Below are 15025 nucleotides of genomic sequence, written 5' to 3'. Positions count from 1 at the left end.
CGATATCTAAGGCGAAGAAAGGTGTATCGAGGGAAGTTGCCGGAAAAGAGTTGCAAATGGCTATTGATGTACAAGCCCAATCAGGTGACGATGTCACCAAATAAGGCATTGCCCAAAGTGAGGACAGAGATTTAGATCCTCGCTTTGGGGATTCTGATGAAGTGATAGGACCCATCGAAGACCTCGAGGAGGTCCAACTAGATGAGGAAGATCTGACTAGCGTTGTGAAAGTCGGTAAAAACTTAGAGACAACAACAAAGCAAGAACTGGTGGAATTTTTGAGGAAAAACCAGGAAGTCTTTGCCTGGTCGCACAAAGACATGGTTGGAATAGACCCTGCAGTCATTAGCCATGTCCTGAACATAGACAAGAGTTTTCCACCTATACAACATAAAAGGAGGCTGCTCGACAAAGATAGATCAAAGGCTCTAAAGGAAGAAGTCGACAAGCTGGAGGAGAATGGATTCATCAGGGTAGCATTTTATCCATCATGGGTCTCTAATCCCGTGCTTGTTCCCAATCCGAATGGCAAGTTGGGAACATGCATGGATTTCATAGACCTTAATAAAGCCTGCCCTAAAGATTATTTCCCACTCCCTAGAATCGACCAACTGGTCGATGCCACTGTAGGGCACGGGATTCTCTCATTCATGGATGCATACTCCAGATATAATCAGATCAGTATGCATCCTCCTGATGAGGATAGCACTAGCTTTCAGACCGATACAGGGCTTTACTGTTACAAAGTAATGCCCTTCAGTTTGAAAAACGCTGGTGCGACTTACCAGCAACTGGTCAACCACATGTTTAAGGAGCTTATCGGCACAAACATGGAAGTATATGTTGATGACATGCTGGTTAAGTCGAAAAAGGCAGAATGGCATATAGGGGACTTGCAAGAATGCTTCAACGTCTTGAACAAATATCAGATGAAGTTGAATCCCCTCAAGTGGTCCTTCGGAGTTGGATCAAGGAAGTTCTTGGGATTTTTAGTAAACTCGCGAGGACTTGAGGCCAATCCCGAGAAGATCAAAGCCCTGGTCGATATGAAATCACCAGCAAAAATTAAAGATGTTCAAAGCTTGACAGGAAGAATCGCTGCTCTCAGTAGATTTATTTCCAAATCTACGGACAAGCGTGTCCCATTTTTTAATCTACTCAGAGGCAGCAAGAAATTCGAATGGATGAAGGAGTGCGAATAGGATTTTCAAGACTTAAAGACTCACATGTCACAACCACCGATTCTATCAAAGCCAGATGATAAAGAAACTTTGTTCATTTACTTGGCGATCATAGAATATGCTGCTAGTGCTACCCTAGTAAGAGAAGAAGAAGGCGTGCAGAAGGTTGTTTATTATGTAAGCAAGAGGCTAATAGGAGCAGAGCTGCAGTATCAACCTATTGAAAAAGTAGCCTATTGCTTGATCTTAGCCTCCAGGAAGCTGCGGCCCTACTTCCAAGCTCACCTAATCACAGTTTTGACCGACCAACCTTTGCAGAAAGTTCTACAGAAGCCAGAAGCCGTAGGCAGATTGTTGAAATAGGCGGTCGAACTTGGGCAGTTTGATATCTCCTACTTGCCACGAGCAACGATAAAAGGATAAGCCCTGGCAGACTTCGTCACATAACTCACTGGGCTTCCAGGCAGCAAGCAGCCAGAAGGGCCTGAAGAACTTGAGTTTCAAAGTCAAACTCCTTCTTGGAAGTTGTATACAGATGGTTCTTCTAATTAGCACCACGCAGGAGCAGAAGTGATTTTGATAACGCCTGAGGGGCATCGATTTCACTACGCGATCAAATTCGACTTCACTGCCTCTAACAACAAAGCCGAATATGAAGCACTGCTCGCAGGATTACGGCTAGCCAAAAGCATGCACATAAAGTCACTTGATATCTACAGTGACTCTCAACTAGTGGTCAATCAAATCATTGGAGAGTATCAGGCCTGAGGCTTAAAAATGGTTGCTTACTTAGATAAAGCGAATGATCTATTGGCGCAGTTGATAAGTACACTCTGCAGCAAGTACCTCACGAAAAAAATTCAAACGCTGATACTTTGGCCAAGTTAGCAAGTGCCAAGGGTGCTGACACTCTAAACATAGTGCCAGTTGAATGACTATCTACACCGAGCATCCGAGCAGAAGAGACCTCTTTGGTGATTCAGGTGGCGGACACATGGATGGCACCTTACATAGAGTACTTGACGCAGGGCATGTTACCTACGGACAAAAACAAAGCCAGGACCCTTCAGCGTTAGGTTGCTAGGTATATCCTGGTTAATGGATTCTTGTACCGAAGGGGATACTCAATGCCACTCCTCAGGTGTATTTCGAAAGACAAAGCCAAAGAATTGATGAGAGAGGTCCACGACGACTTTTATGGGGACCACGCTTGGGGGCAAAGTTTATCAAAAAAGATCCTAAGGCAAGGATACTTCTAGCCAACAATGAATGAAGAATCAATGGAATTTGTGCGGAGGTGTGATAAATGCCAAAGGTTCTCCAAAATTCCATGAGCAGCCCCTAATGAGCTAAAACAGATGCAAAGTCTGTGGCCGTTCGCAGTCTGGGGTATAGATCTAATCGGATCTCTGCCCATAGGAAAGGGCGGCGTCAAGTACGCTGTAGTGGCCGTCGGTTACTTCACTAAATGGGATGAAGTTGAGCCAATTGCAACTATAACGACCAAGAAAGTGCTGGATTTCTTAGTCAAAAACATCGTGCGTCGCTATGGATTGCAAAGAAAGATTGTCTCAGACAACGACACCCAGTTTGATAGTGATCTGTTCACAGATTTTTGTGAGCGACATGGAATTATCAAGAGCTTTTCTTCAGTCGCTCATCCTCAAGCAAACATACAAGTCGAAGCAGTCAATAAAACGCTAAAGGATCTCTGAAGAAAAGACTTGAGGAAGCGAAGGGGCATGGCCAGAGCAATTGCCTGAAGTCCTTTGGTCGTACAGAACTTCCCATCGAACAGCAATAGGCCATACTCCATTTTCCTTGGCCTATGGATATGAGGCAATGTTGCCTATTGAGATAGATCCGCTGTCGCATTGAAGAATAACGTACGATCAAGGCTCTAATAGCCAACTATTGATGTAATCTCTAGCTTTGGTAGATGAAAAGCGAGAGCAAGCCCAACTCCAAGTAGCAGCTTACTAGCAAAAGGTCGCTCGATATTTCAATTCTAAAGTATGGGAAAGGAAATTCAATGTCAGAGATCTAGTACTTCGAAGGGTTTTCCTCAACACCCGCGACCAGGCTACTGGGGTTCTCGGACCTAATTGGGAAGGACCGTACCAAATTGAAGAAGTTATCCATCCAGGCACTTACAAACTTGCTCGCTTAAATGGAGATCTCATTCCATGATATTGGAATGGAGAACACATGCGCAAGTACTATCAATAAACAATTCTTCTTAAAGAATTGGCTTGTATTAATTTTACTTTTTACAAGTTATGAAAAAGGGTTGGTCATTTTACGTGACCGATCGCTTATAAGTGTAAGATCATTTTGTTGATCACTTGTACAGACATGTTTTGTCCATTTATTACGAGAAATAAAAGGGATTGTGCGCAGCCAGTCATTCTTGCCAACTATTGTATTTATTACAAGTATTTGCTCATTACGTGTGTTATTTTGCTGTATTAACATTTTTACAAGTCTTTATTACGAGTAGCAATGTTCGAACATGTTTCAGTCAGGGCAAGTGACCGAGGACCTAAAGCTCCTCAATCACTTGGGGGGCATATAAGGCATCTAGTAAGCAAAGCATATCGACAGGTATGTAAACACATGAGCAAAATAAGTGAAAGCATGCTATGGTACTTAGAGTATTTTTCAAAATTTTGTATTTTGTTAAATTAAACCAAAGTACTATGCTAAGTTTGGTCATGCGAACATATGTTATAATAAAATGAGAGTATTATAATATCAAAAAGGAAGCCTTTTACACCACGAGCAGTTACTGCTCGGATGTAATTGTTTGATTAAAAGTAAGAGCTGCCATGCAGCAATAAAAAATAATTGTTTTAAAGTACAAACAAAAAATATAAAAACATTATAATAAGGAGGCAGGAGGGTCTTGTGGATTTTCCTGATCGACTGCAACTTTGGCTTCATTGTCCATGCCTTCGACGCCTGTGGCCAAAGAGATTTCGGGCAAGGCTAGGATCTTCGCTCTTTCTTCCTCCTCTAAGCGAGCAATGCAGCGGGCTATTTTAGTTTGCCTCATGCGCTCGGGGAGATAGCTAAAATTGGCCCCTTGATTGTGTTTCCAGAAATCATAGAAACACTTGGACGTGGCGCCCTTGTACCTCTCTAGATTGTTCGCGTTGGCTTTTTTGAGATCCTTGATGCGAGCCTCCAACTTATTAGCCTCTTGCCTGCTCTTGATCAGGCATGCCTCGAACTTTTTGGCTTCACGAAAATTGATCAGGTGAGACTCTTTGTACTACGCCTTTGCCTCGAGAGCTTTGTCAAGAGCAGCCTGTTTCTCCTTCATCTCCTCAGCCATTTTATTTGTCTCCTCGAGCAATGTCGCATTTGCCTTCTGAGCCACCTCAAGCTGCTCGGCATATTTCGCTTTGACAGCCTTAAGCTCCTCAATGTGTCGTTGCTCAGACGACTTGGATTGCTCAGTGATGACCCCCGAGCGGAGCTAGCTGGCAGTCACGGTCAGCATTGCTTGCGATCAGAACAAAAGGTCAAATGACTATTATAGATAAAAAGATTGTGTCAACAAGATGAGACAACTTACACTGGCAAGCTTGTTTAGTGCGCGGTTCAAGATCTGGTCGACATCCATCGACTCTGTCCCAGCCATAGCTTCTCGGTTTTGCTCGTGCCTTAGGATCCTTGTCATCATGTCCTTGGCTGATCTTAGAGAATGGCTCGATATGTCATCCCCTGTTTGAACAGGGGCTACCAGTTGTGTCTAATCGACAGGAGCCAATGGGGAAGGGGTCGACTTAACCGATGCAGGCGGAGTTTGCTGCTCGAAGGGAGATGGAGGTGGTGTTGTATTTTTCGAAGGATCAGCTGCTGGAAGGTCCTCAGTGTGGGATTTCTTGGCCGAAGGCTCTTTGTTGCATTCCCCGCGATGCTGCCTGCTCGCTTTCTTCTTGTTCGCAGGAGCATCAGACACATTGTAAAGATCGAACATTTCTTCGGATGGCATGTCTGCAAGAAGGAAAACACACACAGTTAGATAGTACAAATAAGTGAGTATCCTATGACAAAGAAGGAAACAAAGGAAATTGTAAGCAAAATACCCGAGCTATAATTATTGGTCGCTACATTACTTACTGAACTACTGCTACCCTCACTTACTGCCTGGAAGAAATCTGAATCTAAGTTTGGAATATACTTAAAGTTGCCATCCCCGTCAAATAAGTGACAAGGAATTGGCAAGCTATCTAAGAGCAAGAGATCAGTACCATTCTCATCTGAAGACTCGTCGATAGGTGAAAGGGATTTAGAAGCTTTCTTCTTTGCCTTTCCCGAAGGGGCAGGGGGAGCGGCCGCTCGCGGGGTGCTGGAGGATTCCCTGATTGTCACTCCAGTTGGTCTCCTCCTTTGAGGTTGCGACACATCTGGGTGCTGCTAGGGAATTTCCTCGCCGATGGCACTCCCCATCGTTGACTCCCTCACATCCTGGTGAGGTGCTAGAAGCCCGACCAGTGTTAGGTTGGCTTCAGTGACCAGCTGTTTGACACTCTTCTCTATGTCAGTCATGCTGGCCAAGAGTGCTGCTCGGACTTCCATTTCTGGAGTAGGAGCCGGTCGCAGCCATGGACCTGAACTATGATAAATCTCTAAGGGGAATGCGGATAAAATACAAGGAAAATAAACGACCAGAAAAACGAAGAAGTTACCTCCTTGGGTGAAGGCTAGGTTGTTGGCGACCATGTCGGTAGTCAAAAAGTACTCTAGATGGTACTTCCCCACATTGGATTTGAATGTGGTATCACTCAGGAAAGTGCGGGTAGTTTCCTGGTGGCAAAGATGAAATAATCCTGTGTTGTCCTGGTTAGGGTTAGATTTGAGATCGAACAGGTAGTTGATCTCGTGAGGAGAAGGGACATGCCATTTTTTATGGCTGTAAAGTATATAGAGTGCGGAAAGCATTTTATACCCATTCGGAGTTATTTGGAAGGGAGCGACCCCAAAATTATTGGCCATTCCCTAAAAGTAAGGATGAAGAGGCAGGATTGCTCCTACCTCAATGTGGTACCTCAACCAGGCACTGAAGGCACCACCAGGCAGGTTTACCTGTTGGTCGATGGTAGGAAGAAATAAAGTAACCCCAGAAAGTCCATACTTTCTGAGGAAATTACTTATCATCCTAGCAGTGGTCGTGCTAGGGGGAGCAAGGTACCATTCGACGTCTGGTCGAATGGCATTGTGAAGATGAGCCTGTGTTTAGATTTCAGGATCAGTGGTTTCAGCTTTACCATTGGTCGAAGGAATCTCAGCCCGAGAAGCAGGCCGATTTTCGGAAGGTTTTGATGTTTTCTTTTTCTAGGCAGCGGATTTTACTCTACCCATTTTGGATGGACTAGAAAGAGGTCTGTTTGGGGGAATTCGAGAAAAAGGGATTTCTGGAACTAGCAGCGACGGTTGTTCTTCGTCCTCGAGCAGTTGGGCTAGCAGATCATCGTCGATTGGCCTCTCACCTCCCCACGGATCTTGCATGAAAATCTGCAAACAGAAAAGGGGAGATGAGAATCTAATGGCCAAAAGAATCAAGATGTTCAAAAGTTGGAATAACGCTGCTCGTGTTTAAAAGTCAAGCTTTTATACGACCAGCAGCATTCTGACAAAAAACACTACATTTCAAGCGAACAGTTTGGAAAATGGATTAAAAAACAGAAGTGAAAAGTTTCAGAAAAAACTTTTTGACTCTGAAAGGGCGGGAAAAACCCAGTTTTTTCTACATGCTTAGAAATCAATTTTTCACTTCGATTTCACACCCTAAAGTTATAATCCTAACTACCTAATTAATTCATCATCCCAGCAAAGTTTTATTTTCCTTCCAAATTCAAAACTAATATCTATATGCCCATTTACCCCAAAACATTTTCTGTCAAGAACATTCAAGAACTCAGGATACGAGACAGATATAAAAGAGATATTGCATGGCATTTCAAGGACTCAAAAGGTTGAAAAACTTACTTGGGCAAAGATTGAAGCAAGTGTCTGAGACACTAAGTCAGTTGGCTAGGCAAAATCTCTGTGGATCGTCAAGGTCGTCTAGGTTTTGTGAGTTTTCTACGCTATGTTCTTCAGTGTTCTTGAAGAGAAAGTGAAAAGTAAAAAGTGAAAAATGATCCTGAGGGATTATTTATATTGATCGTAGCACTGTAAAAGATGTAATCATGGAATTATTTTTTTCAAAGCATGGGGAAACGCAATAGCCCTCAGACAATTTTTTGGAAACTGAAAAGACATGATTGGTTGCCTTTTTTTTAAAAGGCATGGGTGACTCTGACAGATTTGGTGGGGTACGCGAAGGGTCAGTTTCCTAAGTTTACTTTAGGCTGATCGCAGTAAAATAAACTTGGGGGGAAAATGTTTACCCAAAAATGGCTCCTGATGACGTGGCAATAACTTATTACACGTGGTTGGCACGTGGCAGCATCAAAGTGAAGAGGTGTTGTTCGCCTATCGACCAACTCCTTGTTGCTCCATTAGATCTCGTGATTAGATGCGACCAGCCTGGTCGTATGCTTCGGTTTATTTCCTTTAAAGATATGTAATTTTGTAATAACTACATTTATTATTTTCTCTTTATTTCCTTGATACACTGATATTAAGGATAATTAATGCCCATTGGCCCTTGTAACCCCCTTGAGCCTATAAATATGAATGAGAAGGCTCAAGGAAGGGACTTTTAAAACCTTTTTTCTAAGTACACATAGAAAGACCGTAATTGTGATTATCCATCGAAAAGTTGTAATTCTCCTAAGGCTTGTGAAACTCAAGAACCCTAGTTCTTTGATCACGACAATGGGATTCAACATCAATAATAACACTAAGTGGACATAGGTTGATACCACATTGTTGGGGCTGAACCACTATAAATCATTTGGTCATTTCTTACCATTTGATTCTATTCTTGATTGCCTTCTGATTTCTTTGTCGTATTTCTGACTCCGTGTTGTTGGCCAAATCGAGGGTCAACAAATAGTTACAAATCAACAATTGGAGTGGCTCCCTATGAGATGTTATATGGGAGGAGATGTAGATCACCCATTCATTGGGATGACATGGGTGAGAGGAAGTACTTGGGGCCAGACATGGTTCAGAAGACAAATGAAGCTATTGAGAAGATCTGAGCTTGAATGCTCGCCTCACAGAGCAGACAGAAAAGCTACGCTGATCCCAAGCATAGAAACATGGAGTTCCAGGTTGGGGACCACGTGTTTCTGCGAGTTTCACCACTGCGAAGAGTGAGAAGATTTGGGAAGAAGGGAAAGTTGAGCCCTAGATTCATTGGACCTTTTGAGATCCTGGAAAGGATCGGACAGGTGGCTTACAGGTTAGCTTTGCCACTGTCATTGTCAGGAGTTCATGACGTATTCCATGTTTCTATGCTTCGGAAGTACGTCTCAGATACAACACATGTGTTGAAGTATGAAGACTTAGAATTGCAGACAAATTTGTCTTATGAGGAATGACCGGTTCAGATTTTAGATCGGAAGGATAAAGTCCTATAGAATAAGATGATTCCTCTGGTTAAAGTGTTATGGAGGAATAGTAGGGTCGAGGAGGCGACTTGGGAGCTTGAGTCAGCGATGCGGGATCAGTATCCCGAGTTATTCAGGTAAATTTCGAGGACGAAATTCTCAGTAGGAAGGGATAGTTGTAACAACCCAAAATTACTAATGAGGCTTAAGGGTCTTGATTAGTGTGCCGGGAGGGCATAATTGGTTTATGTGTGATTTAAATGATTAAATGCATGCTTATGTGATAAGCATGCCTATATGATTATTTGGATATATGAGATGCATGATTATGAGTATTAGTATGCATGTAGGCCCTATTTAGATTATAAGTGCATATCTGTAATTTTGGCCCGTTGAGGGCATAAACATGATTATTTGTGATAAATTTTTGAGACCGCATTATTATGTGGATATATTTGCAGCTTGTGACTCGAGGCGATCCTAGGGAGCGCTTTAGCGAAAAAGTCACGGTGGGGATTTTTACCCAGCTCGAGGGAGTCTGGGGTATTTTTTGGGAATTCGGGAAATATATTGGAGACTATTTGACATTGAGGGAAATAATTGGTGATTTGCTAGGTGTCGGGGTTTAAGCGGTAATTATTAGGGACACTTGAGGAATTAGCGGGAATTGGGAGCAAATAACCAAAATGCCCTTAGAATGTTTAAAGGCCTAGGATTAAATGGGAGGGAAAAATGGTCATTTGATAGTTAAAAGGGGATAAAGGTCATTTCTATTTTTAGCCTTAGTGGAAGTTGTAGAAATAGTAGAAGCAGAAGGAAGGAAAGAAAGAAGAAAAGCACGCACTCTTTCTCTCTCACGGTTTCCTCTTCGTTCACCATTTCTTGAGGATTTCTGAAGTTGTAACTCAGTGGAGGCTTAGGCTAGAGCTGGGACCTTGGTTCTTGAGGTAATCAAGAGGGTTAGCTAGAGTGAATTCCCAAATAAAGGTAAGGTTTAAAGCTATGTTGAGATTTCTGAGTTTTGGTGAGTTTGAGTTCTGAATTTGGATTTTTTAAATGGAAGTTAAGGGGTTTGAGCTTGAAGAATTGAGGAGCTAAAGGCTGGAAGGATACTAAGGGAAACCTAAGGTCGAATTCCCCATCAAAGTTAAGAATTTCTGAGCTTGATCATCTGAGTTGCTGGGTTGATTCTAGTTTTCTTATGAGTTCTTGCGTTTTGAGTTCAATTCTTGTTTTCTTTGTTTGATGGTGCACGTGGTTAAGTTTTATGTTGTTGGGCTATGTGGGATGAGATGTAGAGGATGGTAGGCTCAATTTGGTGTGTGGTTGAGGTTTGGAGGGGTTTTAGGGAGTTTTGGCTCGAGGATTTTCGAAGGAGAACACCAGAGGTTAAAGATTGTTGTTTGTAGCGCTAGCCTTGGAGCACTACAGCGCTATGCTGGCTTCTTGGGGGGCTTTTGTCTATGCTTGTAGCACTGTAGTGCCCACTTTGTGGTACTGTGTACTAACCTGCCTCCAGAAATGGATTTTTGGGTATTTTCTTAGGCTTTTTGCTTGGGGGCTGGGGCTTTGATTCCACCACCCTGTTTGGTGGAATTAGGGCTTCCCGAGGGCTCGGGATTGGTCCCGAGGTTAGGTTACGGAATTGAAGTTTAGTGATGGTTCTAATTTATGGCTATGACTAGGTGTACGCTAGGGCTTGGACGACATCGTTCTTGAAGGTCGATTTCACTAATCAAAGCTATCGAAATCAAAGGTAAGAAACTGCACCTGATTATGTGTTTGTGTTGGGACTAAGAGTTCCCCATATTTATATGTGATGTCATGAGATTGTATTATGCCATGGGGACATGTGATAAACAGCATAAGAGTGCCAGAATCAATATTTATGCACAGGACACGGCTCGACCATTGGTAGCTGAGGTTAAGTACATAATCATTGAGCTCGGTCTAAGCGAGCCGGAGTCCGTGGGATAATCAGAGGGTGAGATCTAAGGGCGCCGACCCTAGGTTTTGGTGTGATGTGTTTATTGTTGTTTAAGTTGATGATTTTGACAAGGTGGTTATTTGAATAACTGTTTATTGTCTTATAGATTGATATCACTACTTATGTAAGCAATGTGACATGTGTATATCTGATTGATGGTTATGAAATATCCGACTGTTGTTTATCGTTTATACTCTGTAATATGGCTTTCTAGCTGGGCCTCGACTCACGGGTGCTACGTGGTGCAGGTAAAGGCAAGGGAAAGGTGGTCAGTCCTGAGTTGGAGAGCTTTAAGGCTGAATGTACATATTCAGCTGATCGGTCGCCATGCCCGAGGAGTAGTACAGGATAGGAGAAGCCTAAATTTCTGTTGCCTTAGAGTGGCCAGTATTTGTTTACAACCTGGAATTTTTGTAAATTGTCTTTTAAACTCTATTTCTTTGGGATCCCATGTACAAAATGTTTAATTAAATGAAATTTACCGTTTATGACCCAAACCTTTTAACCCTAGTTCAATTATGGTTTCAGTAACACATTTCTAAATAAATGACTTGATTAGCAAGTCTTGCACCTTTATAAACACACAGTGTAATGGTCTTGGCTACTCAGGGTGTTACAATATATGTTCTTTCCATTGAAGGGAAAAACCCTTCGGTATATATAGAAATCTTCATCAAGGTCTCCATTTAAGAATTCCTTTTTGACATCCATTTGAAAGACATAAAGATTATGGATAAATGATAAGACAAATAATAATATAATAGAAGTTGTCCTTACTACTGGTGCGTATGTGTCAAAATAATCTATTCATTCCTTTCGTCTAAAATCTTTGGCTATTAATCTAGCCTTAAAGGTTTGTATGGTGCCATTGGTATAAGATTTCTTATTCACTTGTATCCAATTGATTTTAACCTTTATGGAAGGTCAACCAATTCCCAAGTGTTATTGGACATAATTGAAATTATCTCATCATTTATTGCTTTCTTCCAAAGAGAAGAGTCTCTTGAAGAAATTGCTTCTTTGAAAGTTTTGAGATCATTTTCAATTTGAAGAACCATTGGAAATTTCCAAGTGAATTATTCGAAGTTTCCCTCTACTAAGTAGAATGTCTCTACTTGAGAACATTTCTAATTTGACCTCAATTCTTTAAGTCTTTGGCTTCTTCTAGGCTATGTAGGTTGCTCATCAACCTTTGTAGAAATCTCCTCTTAAGACTCTTTAATCATGATGGGTTCTTGAGAGTTGTTGTCATTATACGACATGTTTTCAAAGAACTCAACTTTTTCTAAATTCAATTATCACATTAGACTCCAAATCTAATAATCTATAAGCTTTTCTATTTGAGGCATAGCCTATAAAAGCATATCTTATAGCCCTAGGACCCATCTTGATCATTTTAGGATTCGTACTCTTGCAATAAGCATGGCACCCCCAAACTTTAAGATAACTAATATTTAGTTTCTTTCATTTCCATAACTCATATGGTGACATATTATTTTTTCGTTATAACAATATGATTTAAAATGTGACATGTGCATAATAAGGCCTCACCCCACAACTAAAGCTCAATTTAGAATGTGATAGCATAGCATTAACCATTTCAAGAAACGTCCTATTTTTCCTTTCTGCTATGCCATTTTGTTGTAGAGTATATGGTGTTGTAGAGTATATGGTGTTGGGGGAGAGTGAACTAAGACCATATATCAAGATAAATTCTAAATGAAACTTACAATATAGAGAACCAAAAAATCTATGGAGAAACCAAGCCAAATAGAAAAATGAAATCTAAACAATGACGAGAAGAAAAACTTTACACACCACCACTTGAATCTTCAAACTTGGGGGAGGAACATCAAAAAGGCTTATACATGAGGATTATCGTTGTCCAAATTCTCTATTTCCTAGCCCGCTATTGATGCTTGAGGCTTTTTCTAAGAGGAAAGGGAATTAGGATTGAACAAGTCTTCAAAATATACAAGACAAACACTTTCTTCATGAATTTCTTGGGGAAAACTTATGATCTTGGAGAGCTACAGAGAGAGTTGATTTTAAAGACCCATTTATAGTGCAGACATTGTCATTAAGTCTAACCAATAGGATTAGAGCTTAAAAACCGATATTGTAAAGACCGGACAAGAGAAACGTTGCTTGCCGGCAATGCATCACCTGCAAATTTCAGCGCGACCCATGTCACTGCGTGCAACACGTCACCTATGGGGAGGCAGTGCATCACCTAAATGTTTGGTTAACTTCTCCAAAAGTAACCTTCAACACCTCCAAATGCTCCCAAACTTTTTGGGCATGCTTAGATACCTCATTATATCATTTTAGACACCAAAAGACAATTTTTAAATGGCTACAATTAAAACTCAAATTTTACACCTCCATTTTGTGAAATCATTAATGATTTCACCTAACTTGTGTAAGACCACCTAGGCTTTGTATTTTAACCAATCCTAACATATGAGGTGGTACATTCATGTATTATACCATGTTCTTCAAAAAATAATTTGAAATCATTTGAAAAGTATTCACCACCCTTATCACTTCTTAGCACTTTTATTTTTCTTTCCAATTGATTTTCAACTCTGGCTTTGTATGTCTTAAATACATTAAATGTTTCATCTTTCTTCTTAATAAAAGAAACATATGTGAACCAAGAGAAATCATCTATGAAAGTAATAAAATACCTACTTTCATCTCTAGTTAACATACCATTAAGTTCACATAAGTCACTATGTATCAAATCTAATAAGTTCAATTTTCTATCAACACTAGGAAAATGTTTCTTACCCTTTTTAAATTTCATACATATTTCACATTTATCATGTTCACAATATCACGATGAATCAATCCACATTTAATTATTCTGTTAATAGGACTAAAACTTATATGTGCAAGTTTATTATGCTATAAAAAATTAGAATTTAAGTCAAGCATATAACAAGAAGAACTAGAGGCTTTGTTATTGCTCAAAATATAATTGGAAGTAAAAAATTTAATCATCCCCTCTTAAGCATATCCATTCCTCAAAAAATTACCTCCTTTGGAGAAAATAAGTTTGTTGGACTGAAACACTGCTTTAATGCCCGGTTTGTGAATAAATCACCACTCACAAGGTTTCCACGTGTGTTTGGTAAATAGAGAAAATTAGTGAGTAAAACCTTATTATCGTAAGTGAAGAAGAGATCAATAATACCTTGCCTTCAACCTTGGATCTCTTCTCATTACCCAATTGGATTTTATGCCCATCATTTGCACTCTCAAAGGTCTTGAAGAGAGATCTATTATATATGGTATGAATAGTGAGACAAGTATCATACCACCACCATTGCACCGTTCCGTTGATGGCATTGACTTCACTCAGGGTTGCAACCAACTCCTCTTCGGTTACATTCACCTTGACCTCATTGTTGTGGCTCTTTTTGAATATAGAATTTCTTGCGAAATGACCATTCTTTCCGCATAAAAAGTAAGAACCCTTGGTGTTCTTGAATCGCCCTTCATTCTTCCTAGGGCCCAAGGGTTTGCCAGTTTTTCCATTGGGATTCTTACTCTTGCCTTTGATATAAGGGGGTTTAGCCTAAACATTGGCTTTGGAGGTCCCTTCATTGAACTCATTCACATGCTTGTCCCTAGAACAAGACTCATCCTCAATTCTTAGGTGCTTGAGAATCTATTCCAAAGAGATCTCTACATTCTTGTGAATAATTTTTTTCTTATAGCCCCCCAAGATGGAGGCAACTTGACTAATATTGCACCAACAAGGAATTGTTCCAGTAATACAATCTTTAGAGTGGAGAGCATTTTCACAATGATTTGTAGTTCATGACTTTGGGGAAGAAGGATTTTATTATCAACAAATTTGAATTGCATGTATTGAGTAATAAGGAATCTCTATGTAACTTCTTCCTCATATTTGTTCTTGTTTTCCAAGGCCTCCTATTTATCTTTGGCATATTTGGTGTTGGTGTATAGATCATAGAGGCAATCCAAAAGGACATTGAGGATGTGACCCCGACAAATGAGCTCATCCTATTCATCTTGCTTCCTTTGTTTACTGACCTCTTGAGTGTCATTCTCCTTTGGTGGATCTAAGGCCTTCAAGTCCTTGTCCAAGATGTGGTACACCTTTAGGTTGTGAGGAGACCTCATTATCTTGTCTTGCCATCTCGCAAAGTTGGTTCCATAGAACCTATCAAGGCTTACAAAATCTTGAGTCGTGAATTTCAAAGCTAAAATTGAAGAAATCTTATCCATGGTGATGTAAATCACAAAATCAAGAACAATATAGAGAATTTGATTATTGGGGAGAGTAAGACTACACCACCTTTTTAGATAGATTC

Source organism: Humulus lupulus, chromosome X (genome assembly GCF_963169125.1).
Source record: "Humulus lupulus chromosome X, drHumLupu1.1, whole genome shotgun sequence".
Lineage (NCBI taxonomy): Eukaryota > Viridiplantae > Streptophyta > Magnoliopsida > Rosales > Cannabaceae > Humulus > Humulus lupulus.
Note: the sequence above shows the minus strand (reverse complement) of the source record.